The sequence below is a fragment of the Triticum urartu genome, chromosome 4A, assembly GCF_056163025.1.
Source record: "Triticum urartu cultivar PI428250 chromosome 4A, HENAU_Tu73, whole genome shotgun sequence".
Taxonomy (NCBI): domain Eukaryota; kingdom Viridiplantae; phylum Streptophyta; class Magnoliopsida; order Poales; family Poaceae; genus Triticum; species Triticum urartu.
This window is the reverse complement of record NC_141876.1, coordinates 31,177,758-31,194,190: the sequence shown is the minus strand read 5'-3', so window position 1 is coordinate 31,194,190 and position 16,433 is coordinate 31,177,758. Positions and strand designations below refer to the sequence as shown.

The 16,433-nt window shown below is 46.5% G+C and overlaps 1 long non-coding RNA gene across 1 annotated transcript; it reads right to left on the bottom strand.

Annotated features, from left to right (window-relative positions):
• Positions 1-2,272: 2,272 nt before the first annotated feature.
• Positions 2,273-5,475, bottom strand: LOC147974610 (uncharacterized). The gene is made up of 3 exons (XR_015600192.1): positions 5,218-5,475; positions 3,848-3,922; positions 2,273-2,535 (listed from the first exon to the last, which is right to left on the bottom strand). It is a non-coding gene; the product is annotated as an uncharacterized LOC147974610 (long non-coding RNA).
• Positions 5,476-16,433: the final 10,958 nt, after the last annotated feature.

The window sequence follows — 16,433 nt, the reverse complement described above, 5'->3', positions numbered from 1 at the left end:
TGTTTAACCATAAAGTCATCAAACTCATCCAAGCATGGGCTAGCAAACTTAGTAAATGGGATTTTAGCTTTATCATATCTATAGAGAGAATTTAGCTTTACTACCTCTGTCAGGTTATCAAGACCATGTATTTCTTCAATAGGTGATGGATTAAAACCATGTATTTCTTCAACAAGCGGTAAATTAAGACCATGTATTTCTTCAATAGGAGGTAAATTCTTAACATCTTCAGCTTTAATAACCTTTTCCTTCATAGATTTCTTTGCCTCTTGCATATCTTCAGGACTAGAAATAGAATACCCCTTTTCTTCGGAGTTGGCTTAGGAGTTGGCTCAGGAAGTGTCCAATTATTTTCACTAGTCAGCATATTATTCAATAAAATTTCAGCTTCATCTGGTGTTCTTTCCCTGGAAACACAACCAGCACAACTATCCAGGTGGTCTGTGGAAGCATCGGTTAGTCCATTATAAAAGATATCAAGTATTTCATTTTTCTTGAGAGGATGATCAGGCAAAGCATTAAGTAATTGGAGAAGCCTCCCCCAAGCTTGTGGGAGACTCTCTTCTTCAATTTGCACAAAATTATATATTTCTCTTAAAGCAGCTTGTTTCTTATGAGCGGGGAAATATTTAGCAGAGAAGTAATAAATCATATCCTGGAGACTACGCACACAACCAGGATCAAGGGAATTAAACCGTATATTAGCATCACCCTTTAATGAGAACGGAAATATCTTAAGGATATAATAGTAGCGAGTTTTCTCATCATTAGTGAAAAGGGTGGCTATATCATTTAATTTAGTAAGATGTGCCACAACAGTTTCAGATTCATAGCCATAGAAAGGATCAAAATCAACTAAAGTAATTATCTCAGGATCAATAGAGAAATCATAATCCTTATCAGTAACAAAGATAGGTGAAGTAGCATAAGCAGGATCATATTTCATTCTAGCATTCAAAGTTTTTTGTTTCAGCTTAGCTAATAGTTTCTTAAGATCACTCCTATCATCGCAAGCAAGAAAATCTCTAGCAGCTTCTTCATCCATAACATAGCCCTCAGGCACAACAGGTAATTCATATCTAGGGGGAGAGTCTTCATCATCACTTTCATCAATATTATCAGTTTCAATAATTTCATTCTCTCTAGCCCTAGCAAGTTGTTCATCAAGAAATTCACCAAGTGGCACAGTAGTATCAAGCATAGAAGTAGTTTCATCATAAGTATCATGCATAGCAGAAGTGGCATCATCAATAACATGCGACATATCAGAATTAATAGCAGAAGTAGGTTTAGGTGTCGCAAGTTTACTCAAAACAGAAGGTGAATCAAGTGCAGAGCTAGATGGCAGTTCCTTACCTCCCCTTGTAGTTGAGGGATAAATTTTTGTTTTCGCATCTTTCACATTCTTCATAATGATAAGCAGATATAAATCCCAAGTGACTCCAAGGATAGAGCTATGCTCCCCGGCAACGGCACTAGAAAATAGTCTTGATAACCCACAAGTATAGGGGATCGCAACAGTTTTCGAGGGTAGAGTATTCAACCCAAATTTATTGATTCGACACAAGGGGAGCCAAAGAATATTCTCAAGTATTAGCGGTTGAGTTGTCAATTCAACCACACCTGGATAACTTAATATCTGCAGCAAAGTATTTAGTAGCAAAGTAATATGATAGTAGTGGTAACGGTAGCAAAAGGTAACGGTAGCAAAAGTAATATTTTTGGTGTTTTGTAGTGATGATAACAATAGCAACAAAAAAGTAAATAAGCGAAGAACAATATATGGAAAGCTCGTAGGCAATGGATCGGTGATGGAGAATTATGCCGGATGCGATCGATCATGTAACAGTCATAACCTAGGGTGACACAGAACTAGCTCCAATTCATCAATGTAATGTAGGCATGTATTCCGAATATAGTCATACGTGCTTATGGAAAAGAACTTGCATGACATCTTTTGTCCTACCCTCCCGTGGCAGCGGGGTCCTATTGGAAACTAAGGGATATTAAGGCCTCCTTTTAATAGAGTACCGGAACAAAGCATTAACACATAGTGAATACATGAACTCCTCAAACTACGGTCATCACCGGGAGTGGTCCCGACTATTGTCACTTCGGGGTTGTCGGATCATAACACATAGTAGGTGACTATAGACTTGCAATATAGGACCAATGTGACGCCCCCGATTTGACCGTACACTAATCATGCACGCAAATGTGTACGACCAAGATCAGGAACTCGCGGGAAGATATCACAACACAACTCTAGACACAAATTAAAATAATACAAGCTTTATATTACAAGCCAGGGGCCTCGAAGGCTCGAATACAAATGCTCGAAGGCACAAGAGTCAGCGGAAGCAACAATATCTGAGTACAGACATAAGTTAAACAAGTTTGCCTTAAGAAGGCTAGCACAAAAGTAGGAACGATCGAAAAGGCGAGGCCTCCTGCCTGGGACCTCCTAACTACTCCTCGAAGTCGAACTCCACGTAGAATCATCCTCGGGATCCTCTGGCTCCTGGACTCCATCATCTGGTTGCAACAACCGGGTACAGAAAGGGAGAAAAGGGGGAGCAAAGCAACCGTGAGTACTCATCCAAAGTACTCGCAAGCAAGGAGCTACACTACATATGTATGCATTGGTATCAAATGGAAAAAGGGGTATCATATGTGGACTGAACTGCAGAATGCCGGAATAAGAGGGGGATAGCTAGTCATATCAAAGACTACACTTCTGGTAACCTCCATCTTGCAGTAGGAGAAGAGAGTAGATGGTAAGTTCACCAAGTAGCATCGCATAGCATAATCCTAACCGATGATCCTCCCTTCGTCGCCCTGTGAGAGAGCGACCACCGGTTGTATCTGGCACTTGGAAGGGTGTGTTTTATTAAGTATCCAGTTCTAGTTGTCATAAGGTCAAGGTACAACTCCGGGTCGTCCTTTTACCGAGGGACACAGCTATTCGAATAGATCAACTTCCCTGCAGGGGTGCACCACATTTCCCAACACACTCGATCCCCATTGTCCGGACACACGTTTCTGGGTCATGCCCGGCCTCGGAAGATCAACACGTCGCAGCCCTACCTAGGCACAATAGAGAGGTTAGCACACCGGTCTAAATCCTATGGCGCAGGGGTTTGGGCCCATCGCCCATTGCACACCTGCACGTTGCGAGGGCGGCCGGTGAGCAGACCTAGCAACCTCCATTACAAAGGAAGTTGCGTTACGCGGTCCAACCCAGCGCGCGCCGCTCAGTCGCTGACATCACGAAGGCTTCGGCTGATACCACGACGTCGAGTGCCCATAACTGTCCCCGCGTAGATGGTTAGTGCGTATAAGCCAGTGGCCAGACTCAGATCAAATACCAAGATCTCGTTAAGCGTGTTTAAGTATCCGCGAACACCGACCAGGGCCAGGCCCACCTCTCTCCTAAGTGGTCTCAACCTGCCCTGTCGCTCCGCCTCAAAGTAACAGTCGGGGGGCGTCGGGAACTCAGGCCCACCACTACCTGGATGGAGCCACCTGCCCCTTCAGCCCCCATCTCCGAACAGTATCATAAGTAATGTAATAGTATAAAGTATACAGCATATGCCCATGATCACCTCCCGAAGTGATCACGGCCCAGTAGTATAGCATGGCAGACGAACAAGAGTGTAGGGCCACTGATGGAACACTAGCATCCTATACTAAGCATTTAGGATTGCAGGTAAAGGTAACAACAGTAATAGCAAGGACAGGCTATGCATCAGAATAGGATTAACGGAAAGCAGTAACATGCTACACTACTCTAATGCAAGCAGTATAGAGAAGAGTAGGCGATATCTGGTGATCAAGGGCGGCTTGCCTGGTTGCTCTGGCAAGAGAGAGAGGTCGTCAACAGCGTAGTCGTACTGGGTAGCAGCGGCGTCGGTCTCGGTGTCTAGCGAGAGAAGAGGACGGGGGGGAACAGTAAATACGGAGCAAACAAAGCATCACAAAACATAACGAGGTAATACACGGAGCTAGGTATGCCCTAACGCGGTATTAGGTCATACCGGCGAAGGGGGGAAACATCCGGGAAAGTATTCCCGGCGTTTCGCATTTTCGGACAAACGGATCGGAGGGGATAAGTTGTGTGTTCGCTATGCTAGGGATGTGTGGCGGACGAACAGGCTACGTATTCGGATTCGTCTCGTCGTTCTGAACAACTTTCATGTAGAAAGTATTTTCATGTGAGCTACGGTTTATTTTATATGATTTTCTAAAGTTCTAAATCATTTTTAGAATTTTCTTAATTAATTTAATTCAACATTATCCAGAACAGTACATGCTGACGTCAGCATGACGTTAGTGGTCAACAGAGATGTTGACTGGGTCGCTAACGTGTGGGTCCCACATGTCATTGACTGCTAACTAACTAACCAGGTTAATTAGTTTAGTTAACAGATTAGTTAAGTTAACTATAGCAGTTAATTAGGTTAATTAGTTTAATTAAACACAATTAATTAATTTAATTAATTTATTAATTAAATAATTAATATTTTTATTTATTATTATTATTATTTTTAAAATTCTTTTTTTTGTTCTGGGGCTGGGCCCACTGGTCATAGGCCCATAGGGGCATAGCGGGCGAGCGGTTTACGGGTGTCGGGCATGGGCACCAGCCCGTTTGGGCGCACACCCCAGCCAACGGTGGGGGAACGGGGCGCCAGCGCTGGGCGACGACCGGGAGCCGGCAGGGAACGGCACCGGCGAGGCCGTGCGAGGGGGGGTTCGGGCTGCGCGCGGTGCAAGAATAGCGGCAGCAGCAGGGGAGGCAGTGCAGGGGCGAGAACCGCGGCGGGAGGACGGGGCGCGGCGGGCACGGTGTGCGCGAGGGGACCATGGGCGCGGCGACTGGAGGCGAACGAGGTCGCGGTAGCAGGTTCGGCGGCCGACGCAGCGCCGTGCGATGGGCGTGGTGTGCGCGCGGGTGCGAGAGAAGGAGAGGCCAGGGGCGACCGGGCTGCAGCGGAGCTGTGCCGGGGCGCGCGGGCGCGGTTGGGGCCGTGGTGGCCGCAAGCGTGTGGTCGGGCATGCGCACGCGGGAGGAAGCGGTAGCAGGCGAGCGCTGCGGGTGAGCACGCGGGCTCTAGTGGTCGCGGGCGGTAGCGAGCCGCGGCTAAGGAAGTGAGCTGCGGTGGCTATGCGGCGGTGCTACGGAAGCAAGGAGGGGGGAGGGAGGCGGCGGCTCACTGTGGGCGTAGGGCATGGGCAGTGTGGCGCGAGATGGAAGACGGGGACGGCCTCATCGACGATGGAGTCCGGTGGGGCAGCTCCAGCGAGGGGTCGAGGAGGAAGACGGCGAGGCAGCGCTCCGACGAGGTGGCGTCGCGGAGGAGGTCGGAGGCATGGTGGAGCGGAGACAGGCGGCGTCAGGGGCATTTCCCCCGATCTGGATCGGGAGGACAGAGGAAGGAGAGGGGATCGTGCGAGGGGGCGAGTGGGGGGAAGTGGCTGTCGGTGGGTTAGGTCATGGGGTGAGGGGATATGGGAAGTGGGGGTGGCCGGCTGGCTGGTTGGGCCAGCTGTGCCGGCCGGGCGGCCTAGTGGCCGGTTAGGCTGTGGCCCGGGGGTGTTTTCCCTTTTTCTTTTATTTCTATTTTCTTTGTTTTGTTTTTATTTATTACTTTCCTTTACTATTTTAATTCGTTTTAAAGTATCCAGACACTTTGTAAAAGCATGATTTCTTCACCATAAATACCTAGGCATTAATTGGCACAACCCGAACATTTTAGTTTTAATATTTGAAAACTTTTATTGTTTGCTTGATTTTTAATTTGAATTTGAATGGTATCAAACTAACGCGAGATTAGCCACGGTAATCGAGGTGACGTGGCATCATTAGCAGAGGTTCACTGTAGCTTAAGTATCCGGGCGTCACAATTCTCCTCCACTACAAGAAATCTCGTCCCGAGATTTAAGAGGGGGACTAAAGGGAAAATTCTGGTTACGAAATTCTAACGGGTCTTCTCGATCTTGGTTGCTCTTCTCAAAGAGGTCGATCCATTACGTTGAAGTCTTTATTTCTCTGCTCCAGGTCATCATGATCAAGTCGTCATCCTTTCTTCGGGATCTCCATCGCCCTACGAACACGACCAAGGGGAAAAACTCTGGAAGAACGCATCTCCACAAAGCTGGGCATCTGACGGTGAACTCAATGGGAAATACATAAGGTACACCACGAGTTGTATTTCAGTGAATTCGCTGAGTGCAATATACGATGGTACCAAAGTTTCAAATGGGTAGGCAGTCGTTCGATGCCTGAAACAGTGTGTGAAAAGGGGTTCAGAGCAACGAGAATAAGTATTGCGTCTGATATCGGAATAGATCACTAGGAAGGTGGCTCGCGAATTACCTACGAAACCAAGAGCAAGGGATAACTGTATCAACAAGGTGTACAGGAGAGTCAGGTTTCGATCCCGTGGAACTGTGGGTTATGGGCCCACCATGTGGGTTAAAAGCAGGAAGGCGGTGATGTCTTGCACGATCATGCAAGTAAGGCATGCCAGAGGATAGCCGGTCAGTTATGTCGGCAACAGCATCGGTACCAAGGGCGAGGGACGATGAGAACCATTCTCCTGCTCGTTGAACGAGGCGGACCATTAGGCAAAGTTCTCGTCCATCAGTGGATATCGGACTGTCATCAACAATAGTAACAGGTTCTAACTGACAAAGTTGTACACCGAGGTGCTTACAAAAGCAGTGACTTATTAGTGCTTAGATCATATAAACCTCGAGAAAGGTTAAACCAAACAATGGAAAGGATAATAAGATTATCAACTTAAACGGAACAATGGAAAGGAAAATGTGTTTCAACACATATTTCGGGGTATATCCTTCTCAAGGACAAGCAGAGAAGAAATATCCATGACAGGATATAAAGAAGAAAACCATTTAGGAAAGGGGGGAATTTCATGACATTACCCATACAATGTTGTTTGGATAATTGAGCAAGAAACATTTAGCATTGGCTTCAAATGTTCTTGTTAAAAATCGGAGTACCACAAACATGCTTCGAGATAGCATTGACATGGTCTTCAAGCAAATGTCAGACTTTGGATACTCAAAAGATCCATCAGGAACAACTTGTAGAAAAAGCCTTGCAATTTCCTCATGGAAGAATCGCTAAGCTTGCTAAAAAGGAAACTATAACAATAGGTCCTCCGGCCAGGTGTGCTAGGCATGACATCATCTTACCGGGTCATATAAAGACCAATGTTATAAGTCTTGGAAATATGTCCCAATCATCATATCTGACTGAGATCCAGATCTGATTGGTGCCAAGATGCCTCAAACTCAGTATGCCTGAGAAGAAAAGGAGCAACTCAAATTGACGAGATGTCATTGTAAGATTCTTGGGAAATGAACTATGGAAGCGAGTTCCGAATCATGAGTTCATCATTAAATCAAGGAGAGGTGAGGAGGTGGCTGATTGAATCAGCGACAATTCCTCCAGATTTCCAAAAAGATGGGTTTCCACAGTCATGTGAACAAGGAGATAACATTTGTCAGATCAAATGATATTGAGGTATGCTCGAGGAAAACATACCCAATTTAAACATTGGTTGAAAGGTGCACCGAAATAAGGGCTTAGGTAGTATGACCGATGTTAGAATGGTGATTCGATAACCAATGGTCTAAGAATGAAATGTCGACCATTAACTTCAAAGCAATAGGGTTGCTAGAAGTTTTGAATTCGCATGTCATAGTTCAATTGTCGGTTTTCCAGTTAGAAACAACACGAGGACCAAGAAGGAATGATGATGGTGAGAAGTATCACTATACCAAGAATTCTTATGAGGTGGAGTAATCCTCACAACATTCTTGTCATAAAAGATGGTAATACTCCAAGGTAAAGAAGAACAAATGCTGAATAGCAAGGACCTCAAGGTATAACACAAAACACGAACAAGTTTGTGTTTGAACAGAAGGCAATCGAGTGGTCGATGATAACACAAATCATCGAGGGCAAGGATGGTATTCCTCATCATGAATTCAATTGATATCCTTGAGGAGCTCGGAATGTTGATGATGATCATGACACATTTGTCGAGAGGTTTCATGAAGATATAATCGATCGACGACGACATCAAGTCAAAGGAATGATGAGGCAAAACGTTATTGGAACCACGGGTATGGCACAAACTCGAAATCAAGCTTGTTGTTCAAGGCGAAACGGTAAGACGAGGAAGATCGGCGTATGATTTGCTCATCATCGAAAATTGTGCTCCGGGAAGAATGACCAGGTAGCACAGTTAAAAATTAGCACAATAATGATATAGTCAATCAAGCTAGGAATGACGTGATGGAGTATTAAACTTCTCGACAACAAAGTAGTGGAAGTACCGAATCACAGTGTTGATTTGATTCACAAATCGGTGTTCTCGGTTGACGACAACCCAGAACCCGTGGAGTGACTATGGCGGGGAAACGTATCACTTCATCAGAAATTCATAAGAGGAAGTGCAATGGGTTGATATCCTTAAGATACCAGGGGTAATACTTGAAGGTAGAGTAGAATAGATGCTTGACAGCTGAAATGAGGTGCAGAAGACAAGCATTTTAACTTGCTTTATTTCAAAATAAAAAAAATCTATTCGCGTCGGAAATGAGAGATTTTTTGTTTCTCCATACAGAATTAGTTTCTTCAGATTCTGACGTAACAAACAATCCGAGAAACGGGATCAAAGAAGAACAATATGGCCGAAACCACGATTGTAAAAGATCAAATCCCAGATATAAGATGAACATACCAAGGGGATAATTAATTTAAGAGAAGCTTCCATGATAAGGTCTACATCGGGTCCATGGGCATGAACACAAAGTTCAAGGTCGACTCCCACTTCTTTAATGCATAACCTTTCATTCACTGCTCTAGATAAAAATGATTTCAGTGTCAAAACCTACCTGGTGAATTACCAGAGGAGTATGACTCGTGAAAACTTTCGGGTTCACACAGATTAAGAAAGGCATAGGTTCAACCCGTCAGGGTATCGTGGAAACATATACCACAAGCTTCAATCATAAATACCACCAGCTCGAAAACAGAGCATGGTTGAGAAAACAGAGGATACAATTTACCAAAAGCATTATGTATCCGAGGAAAAGCTCACAAGGTTATTGAATAAGGAGGACACTGTCGAATAATAATCCAATAAAGGATCTGACGGTCCATAGCGGAGCTGATGTGAGCATCGGCATACAGTCAGTTGAAGAAAGGATGCAAGGGCATCAGATTATAGGACACCTGAATGATTTGATGCTTAGATATCAAAGGAATTATGATTTCCAAATAGAAGGATCAGAAGCAGACGCTCTGATCAAGGGTGGATAAGTTCAATAGACCTAAGGGTACAATTGACGGCAAACAGATTGGTCGAGAACAAGCTTATGTTCAAAAATGACGTCTGAGCCAGAAAAATAATTTAAAAGGATCAACTGATGACTGCGTGCATTCGCACTCATTTTGAATCAATAGGATCAAAATGACGGTGTCTAAGAATACTAACGAATATTGCCAGACATATGGAAAGCATCCATAATGCAAGCAGACAAGTATTGCAGAGCAATAAGCTACTAAGGATTTTTGGAGGATCGAATAGTATTTCGAAGACCATTGTGAAACACATGAACAACTGGGGGATGAGCGGATACTCGATAAGTGTGAGAATTATCCATAGGGGTATTCAGATGACAAAGAACAGCAAGGCAGTAAGCTCAAAGGATTATCGAAACAATGACGAGTATTTAGGGGTATCTTGTAATAACAAGACCAACTAGGGATGTATGTAAGAATAACAACTGCAAGTAGTTATCCATAAGGGTTGACGGTGGAAGGGGAATTGCAAATGCGATGAACACAAGTTCTCGGGTTAATAGCGGAGAGTATCTTCAGGGTCTTCACGTGCAGCAGATGATCATCAGTAATAAGGGGCTCTCCGAGTGAAAGTGATAACGAGATCCTAATGTTAGATTTAGCAAAATTCATTTAACCCGAATAGAAGAGAGATCAGAGTCCCAGAGTATAGACAAGGAGTAAAAGATCCTAAAACCACCCAATGGCGACATGGGCCCGTAAGCCACACGGCCATGTTAGTAAAAGTTTTTCAATGACTAGACTCGACTTCGGCCAAGGAGTTGGGAAGGGGATTCCTACAGGCAGTCAGCTCTGATACCAACTAGTGACGCCCCCGATTTGACCGTACATTAATCATGCACGCAAATGTGTACGACCAAGATCAGGAACTCACGGGAAGATATCACAACACAACTCTAGACACAAATTAAAATAATACAAGCTTTATATTACAAGCCAGGGGCCTCGAAGGCTCGAATACAAATGCTCGAAGGCACAAGAGTTAGCGAAAGCAACAATATCTGAGTACAGACATAAGTTAAACAAGTTTGCCTTAAGAAGGCTAGCACAAAAGTAGGAACGATCGAAAAGGCGAGGCCTCCTGCTTGGGACCTCCTAACTACTCCTCGAAGTCGAACTCCATGTAGAATCATCCTCGGGATCATCTGGCTCCTGGACTCCATCATCTGGTCGCAACAACCAGGTACAGAAAGGGGGAAAGGGGGGAGCAAAGCAACCGTGAGTACTCATCCAAAGTACTCGCAAGCAAGGAGCTACACTACACATGTATGCATTGGTATCAAATGGAAAAAGGGGTATCATATGTGGACTGAACTGCAGAATGCCGGAATAAGAGGGGGATAGCTAGTCCTATCAAAGACTACGCTTCTGGTAACCTCCATCTTGCAGTAGGAGAAGAGAGTAGATGGTAAGTTCACCAAGTAGCATCGCATAGCATAATCCTAACCGATGATCCTCCCTCCGTCGCCCTGTGAGAGAGCGATCACCGGTTGTATCTGGCACTTGGAAGGGTGTGTTTTATTAAGTATCCGGTTCTAGTTGTCATAAGGTCAAGGTACAACTATGGGTCGTCCTTTTACCGAGGGACACGGCTATTCAAATAGATCAACTTCCCTGCAGGGTGCACCACATTTCCCAACACGCTTGATCCCCTTTGTCCGGACACACTTTTCTGGGTCATGCCCGGCCTCGGAAGATCAACACGTCGCATCCCTACCTAGGCACAACAGAGAGGTCAGCACGCCGGTCTAAATCCTATGGCGCATGGGTCTGGGCCCATCGCCCATTGCACACCTGCATGTTGCGAGGGCGGCCGGTGAGCAGACCTAGCAACCTCCATTACAAAGGAAGTTGCGTTACGTGGTCCAACCCAGCACGCGCCGCTCAGTCGCTGACGTCACGAAGGCTTCGGCTGATACCACAACGTCGAGTGCCCATAACTGTCCCCGCGTAGATGGTTAGTGCGTATAAGCCAGTGGCCAGACTCAGATCAAATACCAAGATCTCGTTAAGCGTGTTTAAGTATCCGGGAACGCCGACCAGGGCTAGGCCCACCTCTCTCCTAGGTGGTCTCAACCTGCCCTGTCGCTCCGCCTCAAAGTAACAGTCGGGGGCCGTCGGGAACTCAGGCCCACCACTACATGTATGGAGCCACCTGCCCCTTCAGCCCCCATCTCCGAACAGTATCATAAGTAATGTAACAGTATAAAGTATACAACATATTCACGTGATCACCTCCCGAAGTGATCACGGCCCAGTAGTATAGCATGGCAGACGGACAAGAGTGTAGGGCCACTGATGGAACACTAGCATCCTATACTAAGCATTTAGGATTGCAGGTAAAGGTAACAACAGTAGTAGCAAGGACAGGCTATGCATCAGAATAGGATTAATAGAAAGCAGTAACATGCTACACTACTCTAATGCAAGCAGTATAGAGAAGAGTAGGCGATATCTGGTGATCAAGGGGGGGGGCTTGCCTGGTTGCTCTGGCAAGAGAGAAATGTCGTCAACAGCGTAGTCGTACTGGGTAGCAGCGGCGTCAGACTCGGTGTCTAGCGAGAGAAGAGGAGGGGGGAGAAATAGTAAATACGAAGCAATCAAAGCATCACAAAGCATAACGAGGTAATACACGGAGCTAGGTATGCCCTAACACGGTATTAGGTCATACCGGCGAAGGGGGGAAACATCCGGGAAAGTATTCCCGGCATTTTGCATTTTTGGACAAACGGACCGGAGGGGAAAAGTTGTGTGTTCGCTATGCTAGGGATGTGTGGCAGACGAACGGGCTGCGTATTCGGATTCGTCTCATCGTTCTGAGCAACTTTCATGTAGAAAGTATTTTCATCTGAGCTACAGTTTATTTTATATGATTTTCTAAAGTTTTAAATCATTTTTAGAATTTTCTTAATTAATTTAATTCAACATTATCCAGAACAGTACATGCTGACGTCAGCAGTCAACAGAGATGTTGACTGGGTCGCTGACGTGTGGGTCCCACATGTCATTGACTGCTAACTAACTAACCACGTTAATTAGTTTAGTTAACAGATTAGTTAAGTTAACTATAGTAGTTAATTAGGTTAATTAGTTTAATTAAACACAGTTAGTTAATTAATTAATTTATTAATTAAATAATTAATTAATATATTTATTTATTATTATTATTAAAATTCTTTTTTTTGTTCTGGGGCTGGGCCCACTGGTCATAGGCCCATAGGGGCATAGCGGGCGAGCGGTTTACGGGTGTCGGGCATGGGCACCAGCCCATTTGGGTGCACGCCCCGGCCAACGGTGGGGGAACGGGGCGCCAGCGCTGGGCGACGACTGGGAGCCGGCCGGGAATGGCACCGGCGAGGCCGTGCGAGGGGGGGTTCGGGCTGCGCGCGGCGCAAGAATAGCGGCAGCGGCAGGGGAGGTACTGCAGGGGCGAGAACCGCGGCGGGAGGACAGGGCGCGACGGGCGCGGTGTGCGCGAGGGGACCATGGGCGCGGCGACTGGAGGCGAACGAGGCCGCGGTAGCAGGTTCGGCGGCCGACGCAGCACCGTGCGATGGGTGCGGTGTGCGCGCGGGTGCGAGAGGAGGAGAGGCCAGGGCGACTGGGCTGCAGCGGAGCTGTGCCGGGGCGCGCGGGTGCGGTCGGGGTCGTGGTGGCCGCGAGCGTGTGGTCGGGCGTGCGCACGCGGGAGGAAGCAGCAGCAGGCGAGCACTGCGGGTGAGCACACGGGCTCTAGTGGTCGCGGGCGGTAGCGAGCCGCAACTGAGGAAGTGAGCTGCGGTGGCTATGCGGCGGTGCTACGGAAGCAAGGAAGGGAGAGGGAGGCGGCGGCTCACTGTGGGCGTAGGGCATGGGCAGTGGGGCGCGAGATGGAAGACGGGGAAGGCCTCGTCGACGATGGAGTCCGGTGGGGCAGCTCCAGCGAGGGGTCGAGGAGGAAGACGGCGAGGCAGCGCTCCGATGAGGTGGCGTCGCAGAGGAGGTCGGAGGCATGGTGGGGCGGAGACAAGCGGCGTCAGGGGCATTTCCCCCGATCTGGATCGGGAGGACAGAGGGAGGAGAGGGGGCGAGTGGGGGGAAGTGGGTGTCGGTGGGTTAGGTTACGGGGTGAGGGGATATGGGAAGTGGGGGTGGCCGGCTGGCTGGTTGGGCCAGCTGGGCCGGCCGGGCGGCCTGGTGGCCGGTTAGGCCGTGGCCCGGGGGTGTTTTCCCTTTTTCTTTTATTTCTATTTTCTTTGTTTTGTTTTGTTTTTATTTATTACTTTCCTTTACTATTTTAATTCGTTTTAAAGTATCCAGACAATTTGTAAAAGCATGATTTCTTCACCATAAATACCTAGGCATTAATTGGCACAACCTGAACATTTTAGTTTTAATATTTGAAAAAAAATATTGTTTGCTTGATTTTTAATTTGAATTTGAATGGTATCAAACTAACCGACATTAGCCACGGTAGTCGAGGTGATGTGGCATCATTAGCACAGGTTCATTGTAGCTTAAGTATCTGGGCATCACAATCAAGAACTCTCATGTATTGATGAAAACATAAGAGGTTCAGATCTGAAATCATGGCACTCGGGCCCTAGTGACAAGCATTAAGCATAGCAAAGTCATAGCAACATCAATCTCAGAACATAGTGGATACTAGGGATCAAACCCTAACAAAACTAACTCGATTACATGATAAATCTCATCCAACCCATCACCGCCCAGCAAGCCTACGTTGGAATTACTCACACACGGCGGTGAGCATCATGAAATTGGTGATGGAGGAAGGTTGATGATGACGATGGCGACGAATTCCCCTCTCCGGAGCCCCGAACGGACAACAGATCAGCCCTCCCGAGAGAGTTTAGGGCTTGGCAGCGGCTCCGTATCGTAAAACGCGATGAATCCTTCTCTCTGGTTTTTTTCTCCCTGAGAGTGAATATATGGAGTCAGGGTTGAGGTTGGTGGAGCGTCAGGGGGGCCACGAGGCAGGGGGCGCGCCCCCCACCCTCGTGGACAGGTGGAGGCCCCCCTGACGTGGATCTTCCTTCCATTATTTTTTATATATTCCAAAATAATTCTCCGTTGATTTTCAGGTCATTCCGAGAACTTTTATTTCTGCACAAAAATAACACCATGGCAATTCTGCTGAAAACAGCATCAGTCCAGGTTAGTTCCATTCAAATCATGCAAGTTAGAGTCCAAAACAAGGGCAAAAGTGTTTGGAAAAGTAGATACGACGGAGACGTATCAAAATACTGCGTTCCCCAACAAAAAGTTCATCATTTTTGAAAAAATATCATCGGTTTTGGAAAAGTTCATTCAATTTAGCAAAAGAAAAAGAATAAAAAAATGAACAAAACCCTTTCAAATAAAAAATAAAAAATAAATAGAAACAGAAAAAACAAATAGATGTAAGGAGGATGAATGTAACTAAGTAGATAAGGTGAGGAAGGTGAGTGGTTAGTGCAACCTATGAATGACCAGGAGGTCTCTAGTTCGAATCTAAGTGAATTGTTTCTTTTAACAAATGCACCGAATCTCACCAAATAGGGATTGCCCCTAAAAATACTCAAATGGTTCCCATAAACCCGATTTTGTTACTGATCCCATATAATCACCTCTCTCGTCTCGCACATTTATGGGATGAAAGCCTTCCCTTATAATTTTTACGGGTGGATAACCGTGTGAAACTTCATGATGCATCGGGCCGGACCGTCGCTACCGCGTCGTCGTCATGCTGTGTCACTGCCACCTCCACGCCGTCGATGGGCATCGGGCCACTACGCAGGCACGCCGCTGCCACGCAATGGTGTCCCCGCTAGGGGGTTTCTCACCATGTCATCTCCCGGCCCACGGGCTCAAGACTCCATGTCGGTTTAGGAGTGGGGCACACCAAAGGACCCATGACGCATCAATGGTTCACTCCCAAAGACTTGTCGTGTACCCCAAGATGTCAGATTCATTGTAAACTCGATTTTCTCATATGTTGCCGACCAGCATAATGTAACCCTAGACCCCCTGGTATATATAAGCCGATGGGTAGGACTCGTAAAGGACACACAACAATCTCATGGTAGATCATTTGTACTTTGAACTTTCAATCCAAAGCAATAAAGACAAGCAGGATGTAGGGTGTTAACTCTTCGGATAATCTAAACCTGGGTAACACCTTGTGTCTTTGTCATTGTCGTATCTAGACGCTTAATTCGGGATCCCATACCTGAGATCTTCTGGATTTAGCTCTGTCATTGGTGGCCCATGCTGGTCCTGCTAAGTAGTCATCACTATACGATGGGGATCAAGATCAGAGAACACATCGGTACCGGTGCTACTTTCATGCCAGGACATATCTTCTTCTTCGGCAACATCACCCTCCTCGTTGACTCGGCCGGCCACCTAGGCCAGGTCGAAACCTTTGCTCATGACCGGGTCCTCGGATTCGGGAACATGGAGTACACAACGGTTTCACGCGGGGAGCTAGTCTTCACGCATTGAGTGTCAAACTAGGTCGAAAATTTGCCCGGATGTTAAATCTGGTCCAGGACAATTGTGAAAAATCCTCATCGGACCTAGCTTCAAGTTAGGACCCAACGACACCTCCCAAGGCCCAGATGTCAGATCAGGCCAAGGATGAAAAACCGAGATCCATGTCAGATTGGATCTTGGAAAAGCTTCCTCTGGTCCCGATGTCAGATCAGATCCAAGAAGAATGTGAGAAACTTCTAGTACATGAGATGTTAGATCAGATTTAGAAAACTAAATATATGACACAGTGAGGTCTAGGCATATGATCATATTAGGAATCGATGGGGAGGGTCAGGTTTTTTGACACACCCACCACCCATCTCGTCGCCAATGTTGAGGATCTAAGCGAAGTCCTCGCAAGTGCCTCTGACAAAATCGGCGACAAGGAGGTTGGCGAGTCCTCAGACAACCCACCAATAGCCATGCTCATAGGCAAGTGGACAGATACCTCCACCTACAACATCTACATGGCAGACACCCTAGACAACAACAACGGCAGGGGTGGCAACGACAACGA